The sequence below is a fragment of the Rutidosis leptorrhynchoides genome, chromosome 4 (assembly GCF_046630445.1).
Source record: "Rutidosis leptorrhynchoides isolate AG116_Rl617_1_P2 chromosome 4, CSIRO_AGI_Rlap_v1, whole genome shotgun sequence".
Taxonomy (NCBI): Eukaryota; Viridiplantae; Streptophyta; class Magnoliopsida; order Asterales; family Asteraceae; genus Rutidosis; species Rutidosis leptorrhynchoides.
Genome location: NC_092336.1, coordinates 383,842,581 through 383,860,665, shown reverse-complemented (window position 1 = coordinate 383,860,665; position 18,085 = coordinate 383,842,581).

The following is an 18,085-nucleotide window of genomic DNA, read 5'->3' as shown; positions in this document are numbered from 1 at the left end:
ATGGGAATGTATTGAAAATCCGTTTATTTGGCCTTGTGAAGGTGATGGTGAACCCAAAGAAACTCAACAGTTTAGTCCTACAGAGCGTGAACAGTATAATCTTGAGTGTAGATGTTATGCTTAGCTAACACAAGCATTGTCAAAGGACATTTTCCAGCAGTTCAAAAACCGAAACAAGACCGCATATACTCTTTGGTTGGCCCTTCAATCTGCAACAGAGGGTACAGCTACTTATCGTGCAACTAAGGGTAAGATTTTGAGGGATGAATGGAGGGTGTTTGTTGCTCTTCCATCAGAGTCACTGGGACAAACTTTGGAGAGATATCGTTTACTGGTTGCAGAGATGGCAGATTATGGAATTAATGTACCCGATGATAAGGCAGTCAAGGTGTTGAAAGATGGTCTTCCAGAAAGGTGGGACCATGAGATTGAAAAGATTCAGAGCATGTACAGTACATCAGGTCGTACGTTAACGTTGACAGCTTTTACTTCCAAGCTGATGGAGAAGGATATTCAGGTAGAAGTGAAGAAGAAGAGACTTGGTTCTGTAGCTACTTCTGCATCTACTTTGGCTTCATCTTCTGGTCATGCTCCATTGCAGACAGCATATATCACAGCCAATGCTTCTCAAATGTCTGCACCACTGTCTCAGTCTGGATACTTTAATGCTAAATCACAAGCTCAGAATTCTACAATTAAGATGACTGAATCTTCTCCGACTCAACATACTCAGACTCAGACTCCTGTGTTTCAAACTGAGAATATCAAGAAGAGGCCTATCGAATCAATTCAGGAAGATATGGCTTTGGCAGCTATCCTTGTTAACTCGTACAACGATATGATTAGTGGACAACTGCTTAATAGTCATCTTGATAATGAAGACTATGATCAGATTGATGAGGATGAGCTTGAGAGGATGGATATACTTTACTGCATGGGAAGCATTGTGAGACGTGCTAGGAAGTACTTGAAGCGAACCAGACAGAGGTCGTTAAGTTTGAATCGCGATTCGAAGTTTGGTTTTGATATGTCAAAGGTTAGGTGCTACAATTGTGATGAGTATGGTCATTTTAAGAAGACTTGCACAAGACTACCCAAGCCTGGTTTTTCGGATCCTTTTCACAATACAACCATTTCAGTTACTCCACAACATGTTATTGTTGAGAAAGAATCGTCGGGTTCTGTTCAGTCTAAGGCTTTGACTACCACGTATGCTGATGAAGTGTGTGACTGGTCCATCACAGCAGATACACATAAAGCTAATGTTGTGTTTGTAGGTAAAACTGAAGCTGAAATTGAAGAAGAAAGAATCGCTAGGAGAAATGCAGGTTGTACTGGTAAGGATAATCCGAATTGCACCTGCTATGTGTGCAAATGTGATGCTAGATTGAAAAGGGCTGAGGAGATTATGAAGTTGTGCCTCAGAAATAGGATTAAAGATCGACTGTATGATAAGTTTCGCCAAGCTCGAGACCTATCAGATTTTGAGTTTACTACTGATTCGTCAGATGAAGATGATGGGATGAGTAGTCATGTTGGTACTTGGTTCAGAAAAGAGTTGGGACACTTGCTCAACCGCGATCTTGGAAGTGGTGATGAGAAGATGGTTACGGTTCAGAGTCCAGTTTGTTCAGATAAAGACGAGGGCAAAGGAGGTTATGAGGCTGATTATTCGGACAGTACGAGCTCAGAGTCTGAATCAGAATCAGATGAAGACTCTCAGGTTGGGATTCATAACTATGCATTCATGGCTAATACGTCCGGAAATGATAAGGTATGTAATGACTCAGACTCTAACTGTTCTAAATGCATAGATTATGAACAGGAAATTGAGAGGCTTGAATGTGTAATTTCTAAGCTTAATGAGATATATGTTACATGTGAGTCTTGCCCTAAGCTTAGAGTTGAACTTAAGAACCTAAGTTTAGAGAATCAGACCAACAAAAAGAACTATGATGATGCACTTTTCTACCTTAACAAACAGAAAGACTATGTTGATGTGATTAAGTCTTTAGAAAATCAGGTAGGTCACTTAAAATCAACTGTTATAGATGATGGAAAAGTGATTACTATGTATTTGGGACAGATAGAGACTCTTAAGGCAGAAAGGGACTCATTTAAATTGAAATACGAGTCTGAGAAAGCTAGGATTGACAATTAGCAGAGGATGTCTTATATGAAACAGACTTTGAATCCTCCCAAACAGCAGGGTTTAGGTTATAACCAGGTTGCCCCGCCACTTTTAGGTGAGTATATTAACAAACCAGTTGAGAAAAGTAAGGGTCCAGTTGTAGAACTAGAATATGGTAAGCCTAAAGAAACACCTGTTGAAAGTTCTGTTAAAATAGTTGAGTCGAAGAAGCCTTTAGATGTTGTCTATGAAACAGAGTCAGATACTGATATCGACACTGAGAAAGACAGCAAACCTTTTGAGCTTGTCACTAAACCGGTTACAATTCTGAAAAATCATGCTAATGCTGGTAAGATGACTGAAAGTCAAAAGGCTCAGTCTAGGAGAACTGTAACTCTCAAAGAGAATAAGAAGAAGAACACTCAGGGAGTGTCACCTAAGTTTTTTAGTAAGGGAAGGATAGATGAATCTGGTCCTAAGGTAGAACAATCACCAACAGGTGTAAGTTCCAAATCTGGTAGTGTGTCCAAGTATGTTCCGCCTGGTCGTCGACAGACTGTTAAGCAACAAGTCTCGTCACCTCCTACGACTAGACAACATACTGAATCACCTAGGAGACAGTTTTCACCAATTAGAGGCAAATTGTTTAATTCTCATGATTTTGATAATGTTAACTGCTTCAATTGTGGGAGGTTGGGACACAGGGCTATGAATTGTAGATCCATTCTACAGACACAAAGAAGGAAGGTTGATCTTAGTCCAAATCGTTCCTGTTACAGGAGATCACCTTCACCAGTGTTTAATTCTTTTTCTGTGCAAACAAATGATAAAAAGGTCTTTCAAACTAATGATTATTATAGAAAACCATTACCAAATAACACAGTTTGGAAACCTAAATCAGAAGTTAAGGGTGTTCAAAATCCTGAAGGTCATTCTGGATCTAAAGGACAATGGGTGGAGTTGCCAGTTGTTGGTGTTGATGGGAAACCCACTGCCATTCGAGCATGGGTGGCCCTCTCTAACTAATCCTCTTACTTTCATGTGCAGGTCGCCTACAATCCACGCTGCAGTACTTGGATTGTTGATAGTGGGGCGTCCAGGCACATGACAGGGAACTTGTCCTTACTTTCTAATGTGAAAACAGTGGATGGAGGACCAGTTTCTTTTGCAGGTAGTGAAGGAGGATTTATTACTGCTCAGGGTGTTATTGCTAATGAGAACGTCAGCTTTGATAAAGTTAATTTTGTAGAACAGATGTCGAACAATCTGCTTTCAGTTTCGCAAGTTGCTGACAAGAAGTATACTGTTGCTTTTGATGATAAGTTTTGTTATATCTTGAGAAAAGAGTTAGTAATTCCGGAAGACATGATTCTGATGACTGCTCCGAGGTGCAAGGATCTCTATATCCTTGATATGCGTAAGGCTCATGTTAAGGCAGCTACATGCCATCAGGCCTTTGTCTCTAAAGCTACTGAACAGGAGTCGATTATCTGGCATAAGCGTATGGGTCATCTGAGTCTAAGGAAGATGAATAATCTAGTCCACAATGAATTAGTTGAAGGTGTAAATGTTAAGAGTTTTCATATTCCTGAAGGTTGTCTTCCGTGTAAACAAGGGAAACAGACTAAGAAGTCACATTCTACCAAAAAGCATCATTCTGTTAATATTCCATTGGAGCTGTTACACATGGATCTTTTTGGTCCAGTAAATTGTAAAACTCTTACTGGAGAATCTTATTCTTTGGTAGTTACTGATGAGTATTCCCGTTTCTCGTGGATTGTAATGTTGAAGCTCAAGTCAGATACTTTCGAGCATATTAAAGTTTTGATTCTAAAGCTTGAAAGTTTATATAAATTGAAGGTAAGAAAGATTCGTACAGATAATGGTACGGAATTCAAGAACAATCAAATGCTGCTGTTTTGTAATGAAAATGGGATAAAACAACAGTTCAGTCCTGCTTATACACCACAGTCAAATGGTGTTGCTGAAAGGAAGAATAGGACTTTAATTGAAGTCGCGAGAACCATGCTAGCTGATTCGGGACTTCCAATCGTTTTCTGGGGTGAAGCAGTGAGTACAGCTTGTTATGTGATGAACAGAGTTCTAGTGGTGAAGAGACATGGTAAAACGTGTTATGAACTGCTGCATAAGAGAAAGCCTTATATTAAACATTTAGAACCTTTTGGTGCACCTTGTACTATTCTGGTACGAGACGCTGGAGGGAAATTTAATTCAAAGGTGATCTCAGGTATCTTTTTGGGATATGGGAATCCAAACAAGCATGTGTGTAATACTGAGTCTAGGTGTGTGAAAGAACGTTATGAGGTGGATATTCAGTGCAATGCTCCACCACGTGTTAGTAAAGGGTTCGCATGGCAGTTTGAATATGATAAACTGTTCGATTCTTTCAATCTTCCACCCGAGCCTACAGATGAAGAAATTCTAACTCGGATATTGTTTGATTCTCAAAATGCTACCGAGCATGTTATTCCTATTCAATCGCAGGTTCAGAATACAAGTTCTAGCTTGCAACCTAGTCCGCAGGGAGTAACAGGTCCTTTTAATTCAAATGAGGACGGGGTAGTCTATTCAAATGAAGATAGTGAGCTTGAAGATGACGAGGGAGTTAGTCGATCATGAGTGATAGAGGAACACCTTAATCCTCTATATAATCAACCACCAAATGTAACAGTGTGTGAACCGCAAACTGAAACAGGAGGTGAACGTAGATCCAATCGTGTTATCCTGCCACCTAAACGTATTAATGATTATTATGTGGATTCTAGGGGCATTCCTCACATCAGTATTCCTCTAGAAAAGACTAATGAAGCTTCTACATCTGAAGTTCCTACTACATCAGAGGTTCTCGTGACTGGTGTTAGTTCCACAGTAGCAGATGATGTTCAGACTGAGAGTGCGAATGTTGTGACAGCCTTTTATTCATCATTGAATAAGACATGAAGGATATTTGTGCATGCTCACTCATGTTATGTATGTCAAATTGAAACGAAAGATGCCTATGAGGCACTCATGTATGATGAGTGGGTTAGTGCAATGCAAGAGGAGCTGTTGCAGTTCAAACATTTAAAGGTTTGGAAGTTAGTCAATCCACCACATGGTTGTGTGCCCTATGGTCTTCGATGGGTTTTTTTAACGACTCGTCAAAGTACACTTGACGACCATCGTTATCTTGGTCCCACAGCATGATCATAACTCTATATGAATTTAATAAATAACCTTGCATTCTTTATTTAAAAATGATTTCCTATAAAGGAAATCTATCAAAATATGTAAGTTTAGAAAAACCATACATTATTAATTAACCAAAAGTTGACTAAAACAAAGTCAACAGCATCCACTATTAAATGTATCAAAATAGAATGCAAGTTATTGTTTAACAAAAGCTGCCATCATAAATATGCAGACTCTCTAAGCACAGCAGAAGCAATCAATCATGAACCTGAGAATAAAACATGCGAGTAACTGTCAACAAAAATGTTGAGTGAATTATAGGTTTAATATTGCAAACAATATTTAATAAAAACCATAAAAATTTATGTTTGAAAACATAAAAACTCCTTTTTGGACCACAAAATTATATGCTAGAAAACATATAAAAACATTATTCCATTTTCTGTGAGCCACCTGGTAACCACTTAACTATTTATTTACCCTTGCCAAACACAAAAAAAAAAATATACACCGAACAAGTGTATCTACAACAAAATACGAAGTACTAAACATTCTGATTATAAATTGCTAGCGCGACTAGCTCGAAATGGGGTTGTCAAACCCGATAGATCTATCCATAGGATTCACGTTCACCAGTAGAAACCAGTGATTACAGTTACCAGACTATGGAATATTTTTGTTCAACTCACAATGAATAATTTAAACCAACCTCCACTTGTGTCCAAAATATAAAATAAATTGCATGTATTCTCATCCCAAAAGATTTAAATAGAAAAATGGGACTATAACTCACCTTAATAGCAAACGAAGTAACCACACAAATAAGCGAACAGTAAATGAAGTAAAGTGAGCAGGAATGATCACAACGCCGACCTATAAATAAAGCAGGTCGATATAAATAACTAACTTAGGTCAAGTCTTAGTATGATAGCTATTGTACATGTTGCAAGTAGACATAGAACAACACTCAACATGTATCGGTTTGATCGGAACAGCGTACGGACACACACTTTCTATTTTTAGAAAGTTTCTATTTTTAGCAGGTTTCCATTTTTGGAAAGTTTCTATTTTTGGAAAGTTTCTATTTTTGGAAAGTTTCTATTTTTGGAAAGTTTCTAAATTTAGAAAGTTTCCATATTTAAAAAGTTGCTATTTTTGGAAAGTATATAAGTTAGGAAAGTTTCCTTAATTAGAAAGTCAACAAAAGTCAACTGAAAGTCAAAGTCAACCAAAAGTCAACTCAAAAGTCAACTTTGGTCAAATATAGTCAACATTAATTTTAAAAGTATAAGTTATATTAATAATATAGGTTATAACGTTAATTAAATTCATATATGTATAATTATGTCATAACATAAGTTTTAATTAAATTAAATGAATTATTAAAGTTAACATAAGTTTAAATGATATAATTAATATAACATAAGTATTTAATTAATTAATTAAATATTAATCATAATATAAGTATTATTAATTAATAATATATTTTAAATCATATCATAAGTATTATTAATTATTAATTAATAATGAATTATTAATCATATCATAAGTTTCTAATTATAATTATTAAATCATAAGTATTTAATAATTAAATTATAATTAAATAATAAGTAAGCCTTATAATAATTAAATGATTAATTAATCCTTATTATAAGTCTTATTATAATAATCTCATAACATAAGTTTAATACTTACCATAAGTATTTTCCATTAATAATAAAAGTATTATTAATCATAAGTTTAATTAAATGTTTGATTAAATCATAAGTAATTAATAAATGATATAATAAATATATATCATAAGTCTTAAATTAAATTAATTACTTTTTATATCATAAGTAATTTATTAATAATGAAAATCATTATTTTTATCATAAGTCATAATTAATAACCATAAGTTTTAATTAAAAGTTCATCGGGTCATAACTTGAGCTCCGGGAATCAGTTTTCGGCGAGTCTTATATATATCTTCGCCTAACCAACTCACCCTACACCTTAGTGTGCTCAAGAACACCCCAAGAACAGTAAAAAAGTCGTGACTTACAGCCACTAATCAGTTTGGATCTTCAATCCGCTCAAAATCGTGTTTTAGTCATAACGGGTGATCCGTGGCTCGGATTTCGATGGCCCGAACATGAAAGTTCATCCCATCATCATTCCTAACACACTATTACACCCTAAATACTCTAAAAATGATCACAAAGTCGGACCATACCTGTACCAATTCGTTTTCACAATTTAATCTTAACAAAACACCATTTTAATCATATCTAGAGTTCCGGGAATCGAAATGACATGAATCTGGAGTCTAAAATTAATGTCTTGATGAGAGGAACTCATATAGATACTTTAATTTCACTTTAATATCAGTTAAATAACCAGAAATGAGCGAAAAAGCTGCTGTCCCAATTTAATCAAACCGAAAACATATATATTTGAGCAATTCTATGCATACAATCATCAATACAATAACATGTAGTCATCATACTATCAATATAACATCAAAATACTGAAAAATAAAGAAAAATTGAAAAGCTAGGGTTAGGGTTTATACCCTAATCAAGAATCAAGAAATATAGATGTGTAGAGCTCGAAGAGTAGAATCCAAATATGATGAAAGCCCTTTGATCCAAGCACTAGAAGATGATTAATTGATGGTGATGATGGTGATAAAAATGGCGGCCAAGAAAGGGAGGAGGAGAGGAGATGAGAGTAAAATAGGAATTAGGTTTGATAAAGTAAAATGTGAAATGAGAAAATGAGACTAGAAAATGAAAACAAAAGGGGTATACCCCCTCCCCTTGAATTCGGCCGAACATGGTATGGGGGTTGGCCCCACTTAGGCCAAATTTGTAATTTGATAAATCTCTTGTGGCCCGAATGCCCGATCGAAGCCCGAAACGCGAAAACACGACTACGCGATTGAAAATTCGGAGAGATAACAAACACGCAACGAAAAATATATATAAACACTATATATATTCATATGACATTAAAATATCATATTTAAAATAATTAGGACTTAAAAATCCCAAAAGCTTGACCGTTGGTTTGAAAACCAAAAAGATTCGCCTGATAGAAATCCGCGACACGTAGAAACGTATAACTTAAAATATGAATATAAATATTCACATAACACATGATAATAAATATATTATTACAAAAATAATAATATAGGTCATAGAAATGACGTGGCACGAATAACAGTTAACGGTCGTTAAATAATTAACGGTAAAAGATAACGGAGAAAGTAGGGTCGTTACAGTTTTGAAGAACAAGAAGGATGAACAGAGTATTGTTATCAGAAACAAAACTAGATTGGTGGTAAAGGGATATCAACAGATCCCTGAAATTGACTATGATGAGGTTTTTGCTCCGGTTGCAAGACTGGAAGCAATCAGGATTTTCTTGGCTTTTGCATCCTTCATGGGTTTTAAAGTTTTTCAGATGGATGTTAAAAGTGCATTTTTGTACGGTGAGATCAATGAAAGAGTGTTTGTTGAACAACCACCTGGTTTCGAAGACCCGCATTTCCCAGAAAAGGTTTATTGACTTGAAAAGGCACTTTATGGTCTTCACCAAGCTCCTAGAGCATGGTATGCAACGTTGTCCAATTACATGATTGAAAATGGTTTTCGGAGAGGTGTTATTGATCAGACACTTTTCATCAAAAAGAAGGGACAACATCGTATGTTAGTGCAGGTTTATGTTGATGATATTATATTCGGGTCAATAGATTAAGGAATGGTTGATGAGTTTGAGAAAGTCATGCAGCAGAAGTTCAAGATGAGTTCGATGGGAACGATAAAGTTTTTCCTAGGTCTACAAGTAGCTCAGACGGATAAAGGTATCTTTTTGCATCAAACCAAGTATGTTGCTGATATTCTGAAGAGGTTTCAAATGGAAGCAGAAAGACCCGCTAAGACTCCGTTGTCTGTAAACCATGGGATATCACCTGATTGTGAGGGTGCTTCCGTGGACCAAACGTTATACAGGGCAATCATAGGTTCTCTAATGTATCTTACAGCTTCTCGACCAGATATCATGTTTGCGGTTTGTCTGTGTGCTCGTTATCAGGAAAATCCTAATGTTCATCATATGTTAGTGGTTAAGAAGATTCTGAGGTATTTGAAAGATACATCGAGTTTAGGGTTATGGTATCCGTGTGAGGATGGGTTTGATCTCACAGCTTACAGTGATTTTGACTATGGCGGATGCAAGAAGGATTTCAAGTCAACATCAGGAGGTTGTCAGTTTCTGGGAAGCAAACTAGTTACCTGGCAGTGTAAGAAGCAGACATCGGTGGCTCAGTCCACGTGTAAAGCAGAATACATTGCCGCGGCCAGCTGTACATCTCAGGTCATCTGGATTCAACAGCAACTACGTGACTACGGTTTGCAAATTTCTAACACTCCTATTTATGTTGATAATACTGCTGCCATAGCTGTCACTAAAAATCCCGTAAATCATTCTAAAACGAAACACATAGGGATTAAATACCATTTCATTAGAGATTGCTATGAGAAAAAGCTGATAGATCTAGTGCAGATAGACACTACAGCACAAAGGGCTGATCTCTTCATAAAAGCTTTTGATAAACCACGCTTTGATTTTCTGTTAAAGGAAATAGGTATTAAATTGCTTACTGACGTGGTTCCTGAAACTGAGATTCTCAACACAGAGGAACCTAACCAAGAGACTAAGTTGTGAAGGATTTGAAATTTCTTGTATATTATGTGTAGCTCTGCATGGTAGTTTGTAGATCATTTGCATGTTTTACTTTCTATTTGCATGATAGATTAGTTTTTGATGATTTTTTTGCATGTTTGCTTATGTTTTTTAGATACTTTTATGCTTTTGTACAGAGAAAATCAAAAAGCCATAAAAATCAGAAAAACCAGAAAAACAAATAAAAATTGAAAAATGGAAAATCCATAAAAATTTAAAAAACCTGAAAATGAGTTGCGTATTCTTTATTGTGGGAAGTGATTGCAATACTGAACTGACATGTAAGTTGTGAAAACAAGTAATACAGAATGACTGATAATGTGTTAGTGGACTTTATTAGCCTAATTCTAGATGGAGATGATCACATTAACAAAGCGTAAATATCATGATAAGGAAATCATGGAAAGGTTTACAGCGGTTGAGGGTAGTCACCTACTTATCACTGAATATGTACTGAGAAATGGTTGTTCAGAAACTCAACAGACAGTTGAGGTCTCCCCTACTACGATTTATACTAGGTAGCAAAAGGATAATTTTGTGAGTCCCCAAGGTGAGCATACTTTGTCTAGAGTGCATACTTGTTTCTATTTACCTTTAATGCTTGGACTGAAAGTCTACATCATACATGTCGGGTATCCAAAAGGGGGTGTTCTCTCTTTGAAGGGTTGAGAAGTGCAATCTTGTATCACAGACATAGAATGATTTGAATACGCAACATCATCGGGTTCTAGCTTTCAACATCAGAATTTTGGCTTTCCGTGAAGTTTCTACTAAAGTCAAAGACAGTGGTGCATCATCATCATGTATAGTTGTAGTTATTTATTTATTTTATTTTGTTTTATTTATGGAGAAAAGGCAACATCAGAAAATCCAAAAAAAAAAAATTGTATCTGTTTATTTCTTTAGTGTTGTATATAACATGGTGCATCACCTAACTGCAAGAGAATCATGGATCAAGAATTGAACAAAGTTTCAGCGATTCCTATGTTATCTAAGTCTAAGGCAACGGATAATGAACGATTTCGTTATCTACATCCGAGGGGGAGAAATTAAATCATTCAGATATAGAGAACTTAAATCATTCAGTTCAACTCACATTTGGTGATCTTTACATCTTTTGTCTGTGGTATGGGATTGTGCCTATTGACCTGGATGAGGGAATATCTTCTGGAGGATATCTTAGCGTTCCATCACTCAAATATATTTATCACTTCCATCCATCAAACATCATACATCATACGATTTCCGTTTAAGTATGGGGTTTATAGCGGTCGGTATGCGTCTTTTCAAAGGATGCAATAAATTTGAGATTCACAAGGTTATCTAAAACGAAAGGTGTAAGTTTAATGTAGAAGCTCATGGCTGACAGGGTTGCTAGAAACATCGTGAGATGGTTCTGTTCAATCAAATTGAAAGTACATTGATGTGATAAGAGGACAGCGTCAACATGTTGTGCTCAATTGTTCTACCTGAAACATCGTGCGATCTCAAATGAGGACTGACTTCGTGATCAAAGTCTAACATTGTAAAGTATTAAGGTAATTAATATAACGTGATCATCGAAGTCTGGGGTGAAAGTTGATAAATGTTTACTGATATATTTGAAAGTTGTTCTGTATATGCTTTATCAAATATGTTCATGAATGAACTGTGAAAAAAATGTCAATATAGTTCAGTTCTGATCCCCGAATCAAAAGATTTAATCAGTTTAATATGACAACTCACAAAAAGATGTGTTATTCTCCTTGTAGTGTGATTCATGATAAGCAGTTTTATTTGTTCCCATGTTGATAACATCATGTGACTGTTTATGCTCTTATTGAATGTAACTGATGTTAGAAGTTAATTCTCTGTAGGTCTAAAAGGTTAAATGTTACGGAATGCATTTGTTATAATATTGCTAATCATGACACATTGGATCTTGTACAGTTTTTTTGCTTTGTGTATTTGCATGAGCAGTCATATCTGAGATAGTTTGCATTCATCTGTTAGTTGAATGTGCATTTCTGTTTTTATATTGTAAGATTTCAACTCAGTTCTCGAAAAGGTTTACTGTGAAAGGAATCCTATGTTTCTCATTTAATTTGAAAACCAGTTGTTTAGAGCTTAAAGGAATAAAGAGTATTTGATATATACTGTGGAGATCAGTCCCAGGGGGAGTAAATGTGAAAAAGAAGGTAAAGTTTGAGTATGAAAAGTGTTAAGCAAGACCGCCGGTCGACAGTATATACCATCGGCCGAAGGACTAAGACACTCTACCGAGTGTCTAGACCATCAGGCCGAAGGATTCGACCATCGGCCGATGGTCACTGACAGGGTATAAAAGGACCCAGAGTCCAACGGGTCAGTCACTTTGTGCAAATTGTGTGATTTTACCATCGATTATCAAGTTTGAGGAACGAGCTTTTAATTTTAAGTCGTAGATACAGCTTTTTATTGTGATTCTAGCGCCGTTAACGAGGTAATCTAACTCGTTTTCATTCATTTTTAAATCGTTGATTGTAGATTCATATTTTGATTTTTAAATCGATTGTTTTTTGCTCGATATCTGTTGAAATTGTTGATATATATGTTAATCGGCCCCTTTAGCAGCTATTGTGACCAGAAATCGAACCAGAAACAACAGATTGATCGATTTGAACTTTTTATAGAAACAGATCTGATGAACTACCTTTGGCCGATAGTCTCTGACCATCGACCGATGGCGTCTCACACTCGGTCGGATGACCCTTCACTCGGTCGTAGGTCCCATCTTGATCAGTTTGTAGATGTGCTTTAGACCAACTGCCGTAGGTCTAGACCATCAGACCGATGGTCCAGTCCATCGACCGATGGTCACTTAATTGAGCCGATGGTAGCTTTTTATGTTGAATTTGAATGAATTTTTTGGTCTCTGGTAATTTCTGTTATGCCTATCTAATGTTAGTGCTTGTAGTTTGTATTAGAATGTCAGGTGGTTCCTTTGTTGGGCAATGGATGTTTAACATCGACCGTAGGAGAATTCTAGCTAGAGGACGACCCATCTTAGTGGAACAAAAGGTCATTGTGACTCGACAGACCTATAGTCCTTGGGAACAGATTGGGTGTCAAGTTTTCTTAGACATCGGGGATTATTTCTGTCCTGAATTACTGTGGGAATTTTATGCCAATGTTGCCTTAGAGGATAGTAAGAAGAAATTTGTGCACTCAGGCCTATTTAACCAACAGTATAAGTGGACTTTGGAAGAATTCTCAAACCTGTTGAATGTTCCTCACACTGGGGTTAAAATACTATATCCTAGCAAAGATCTTCGAAAGATTCCCAACAGATTCAAATTGTCTGACATAATTGCAAGGTTATGAAAGCTAGGGAAAGTAGTCAATACCGGTAGGGTTGAGATTAGTGATGACGAGGTGTCACAACAACATGAGATACACTTGAGAATAATCAAATGTAATGTGACCTTTAGAAAAGAAGGAGATAATCAGTTATCTGGTACTAAAGCCTTGTTTCTGTATTGCCTATTGAGGGTATTCAAGTGAATATGGACCACTTTCTCATTCATGTGATGAAAGATGTTCTTGAGATGGAAGAACCATTTCCGTATGCAGCCTTATTGCATAATGTGTTTGAGAAACTTGGTGTGGTTCAGTATGAGAAAAAGCTAGTACTAGAGAATCCCATTGTGGGATAAGTGTTTTTGAGTTTATGTTTCTATGTTTATCTTTGTTATTATGTATTTTCAGCGTAGCATGTAATTTGATGATTCTAGTATGTTAGCATTGATACATTATTCTATGTCTGTAATAATCGTACTTCGAACAGGGTATTGTGACTTTGATATCATAGACTGAATGATGTAATATATTCTGTTATGATAACCATGTGATGACTAAATAAGTCATGGATACTCTGTGCTGATTTGAATTGTGTTTGCAGTTATTTTCATAATGTCAGGTGTTCAAGCTGATCCAGAAAACATTGCACATGAATCAGATACTGAGTCTTCAGGGGGTCCGTTTTCTATTGATCTTCCAGGATTGAAAGCTAACAGTGGTTCCAATCTCACTGCATGTCTCAATGAGAAAGGTCCTAATGCTGGTAAGTACAAGGGTGTAATCGAGTTTCTGAAACGTTCAAGAGTATTTGCAGCTATCTCTATGCCCTGTACGGCATATTACTCACATCAGAGAGAGTTCTGGGAACGTGCAAGAGTTGAGACTGTAGATGACAGGAAGGTAATTATAAGTACTGTTTGTGGTCAGGAGATTCAGATTTCTGAAGATACGATTCGAAACACTTTCTTGTTCGAGGATGATGAGAATATGCCGAAGAAGTTGTCAAAGACAAAGATTACTGGATGTGTGTTAAGATGCAAGTATTCTGGTGATATCACAAGAGCAACAATTAAAAGAAGTGGATTTACTCCACCGTATCGATATTTGTCTCTTGTTGTGCTGAGATGTTTAAGTCCGTTACAAGGAGGTTTTGATGAACTGAGCGAGATTTATCAAGGGATGTTTGCTGCTTTAGTCTTAAAAGCTGATTTCAATTTCTCCGGGGTCATCTTTGATCAACTGGTGGAGAATGTGACGAGCAAGTTATATTTGATTTATCCAAGGTTCTTACAAATTATGGTCAACCAGCAAACTGTTGATTTGCCAAGATTGAGGAAAGATGTCATTGATTTGAAACATATGACAGATCTTACTTTCAATCGACTGAATCAAAAGAAGAGTGCTAATGATGGCAAGCTTGTGTGTCATCTTGCAAAAGAAACTTATCAGTGTCCTCCAGGGAAGAAGTGGAGAAATGAAAATAGCTTATCTGATCGAGAGCCTGATTTTGAAGTAGCGAATAGTGATGAAGAAGTGGAACAACCAGTGAATACTCAAGCTGCTGGTGGATTAGTTGATGATATTGGTGATGTTAATCCAAATGTTGGTGTTGAGGAAGCTTCAAGGGGATTAAAAAGGAGATTGGTTGAAGATGAGAGTTCTCAGGTTTCAACTAAGCTAAAATTGAAAAGAAGGTTCAAGCTGGTTTATAAAGATGCTGGTGGATCTTCAGCTGGAACTCAACCAGTGACACCGATACCGTAGACTCAAGGACAACAAACTTCACAACAACAACAACGTCCGTCAACGCAACAGTCACCACCTGTGGTTCAACAGGCCTCCCAAGAGACTGTTTCTACTCCTACTCCGGAAGCTCCGATTCATGCTGGAACTGAAGGAGGTGTTAGTTCCTCGACTCTTCACAATTTGAATGATTTGTATGTTCAAGTTATGGCTGATAATTTGAGAAGGAGGAAGGAAATGGATGAGAAAATTGAGCAGTTGAAGGAGGAGAATCGTGTTAAGTCTGAAGATGTTACAAGGCTATCGCTGCAAGTTGACCTGTTGCAAAGAAAAGTAGGTGATCAATCGTTGTTATTAACTGATGCGAAACGAGAAGCTTCTCAAGCTAAGGAGTTGACTGCATCAGCTCTGGCTAAGATGACTGCGTGGGAAGAGAAGTTTGATCTGGTGAAGATGAATGAGGATGAGACTGATAACCGAATGGTGGAGGCTCCTGTTTCCTCCAAAGCTACAGCACTGTCAGTAATTCCTCTTAAAATTGATTATAGTTTTAGTGATTTCTTTTCTAAACAGGATGAGCTCAAGCATTCTGTTGTTTATGATGAACTAGAAGAGGGAGAGATTCCTCACAACCTCTCTAGAGAAGAGCTGGACGAACTGGTGCGTCTAGAGCAAGAGGAAGCTAAAGCTGCTGACGCACAGTCCGACGATTCTCCTTCTGAGGATGAATCTTTTGGCCCAGAGATTACTGAGGATTTGAGTGATAGAGATGTTGATGGTTTGGTTGAAGATGTTACTCATGAAGATTTTCCTACATATCGAAATGATAAAAATGAAGATCTTCCTGGTTTTGAGGAGTTGTTTAGAACAAATGATGAACTTTTGGATCAAAAGTGCAAAGAGAAAGAACGAACAGAAGTTTTGCCTGAAGGATTTTTGCTAGTCAAATATCATAAGGAAAGAACTGAAAAGTTGGAAGTTGATTGGAGAGATATCTTGAGGATTAGAAAGTATTGTGAAAAACCGAAGCTTGAGCTGAAATATTTGAAGATGATTAATTTGAGAAAGAGTGCAAAAGGAAGAATTCTAGCCTAGGCTTACATTGAAGAATTCAACATGTTTGCAGTTAAGCGAGAATTTGGAGTTGATTATTTCAAACATGGTCATGAAATTCAAGTCGCTACCATACTTTGAGCTAATGCAGATTGCCAGGTTGAGGATGTTGTATTGTGGAATGAACGATCGATCTTCGTTACTGGTAAAGAAGATTCGAATTGCTTTTAATTCTCCGAATTGGGAAGGTTTTAGACCACAGTTTCCTAGAATAAGTTACAAACTTGATCCTAGAACTGGTGAATCTCGAAGGATTGTAAAGTATAAGCGGGCAAAGACTATGAAGAAGGTACCGTTGAGGAAGTTGCCGCAGAATTGGAATCAGAGGTTCAGATGGTGGTTTTACGATGATCGTTCTGAAGAAGCTGTGATTGTGTTGGAGAAGCTGAAAGAAGATGATGTTGAGTGCATTAGTGTGTTGGATCCGATTTGGTTGAGAAACTGTACCGAGGCTGATATTTTCACGTTGTATTACAACCGTATGCTCTATCGTCGAGAGAACAGGGTGCAGGCTGAACAGTATGTTAAAGTAGCTAAGCTGTGCTACTTGAACAACATGGTAATTGATCCATACGAATAAATTGGATGACGACTGAAGACTTTTAATATAGAACTAGGTCTTAGGGGGAGCTTGTTGGTGCATAATCCCAAGTTTTATTTTGTAATGAGTTCTATTCGTATTGTATTGTCTATTTCAGTCATGTGAGGATTACGTCATTAATACAATGTGTTTGGATTGTTTAATATAATGACGTGAAATGGTTCGAGCAGTTTGGTTGGCTGCTCAGACCATCGACCGATGGTAGAGACCATCGGTCGAGGGACTATCACCATCAGCCGAAGGTCCCAGACCACCGACCGATGGTCACTGTGATTATATATAAATACGGGTTTTGGGTTTCATTATTAGGTTACACACTCTACACCCTCTAGCCATTGTTTATTGCTGTGATCCTTGTCCTAGACCAAATCCCAACCGAATACAATCATCTAGGCGTCGTTTGTATCAACATATTGTTGGTTAGATCGATCCCGAAAGTGTAACTTGTATTCGATTCACCCTAGTTATTGTTTTTCGCCTTTAATCTAGGTTCTACGTTTGATCTAAGATCTAATTAGCACTTACAGTTTGTTCGGTGGTCTTCATCAGTTTGAGGAAGTATCCACTATTTTTATAGAAGTTATGTCTTTAGGGCAACAAAAAAAAAAAGTAACAAATTTTAGTAAACACTAAGGTGAAAGGCTAACTCATGTGAAAAAAATTTGAAGTGGTAAATAAGAAAGTAAAAGTTTAAGAATTGGGATGACATTAGCGGGCGATGAGCACAAATCCCTCCCATCAAAAAAATTTTTACTCGTCGGGCCTTCTCTACACGTCAACGGGTTAATGTTTAGGCCGTGCCCGTGCCCTACGAATTCCTACGACCCATGTGTTTGAAAAAAATATAGTCGTGTCTACGGATACCCAAAAACGCGAGTAAACCCGCAAATAATCATTAATTTACAATGAAATATATAAGTAATTAATGTATAGCTAAATATATCTGTGAATTAACAATACCATTGAGTTTCTTAAAAGGGTATCAAGGCTTCACGCATCGGATTTTACCTATCACGGGTATTATATACCCACCACTTGTCTATAAGGATGCGACCCATCAACGGGTACAAAGTTTTACCTGTCTCGTACTCGCAGGTAAATTTAGTAATATTTTTTTTTTAATTTACTAATTTAGCACGAATACAGATATCGCAAGCCGCGGGGTTTTCCCCATATTGTAATCCCTATTTAAAAATTAAGCTATTTATAAACTTATGTCTATGTGATTAATGGTATTTTTTTTTTGAACGGCGATATTT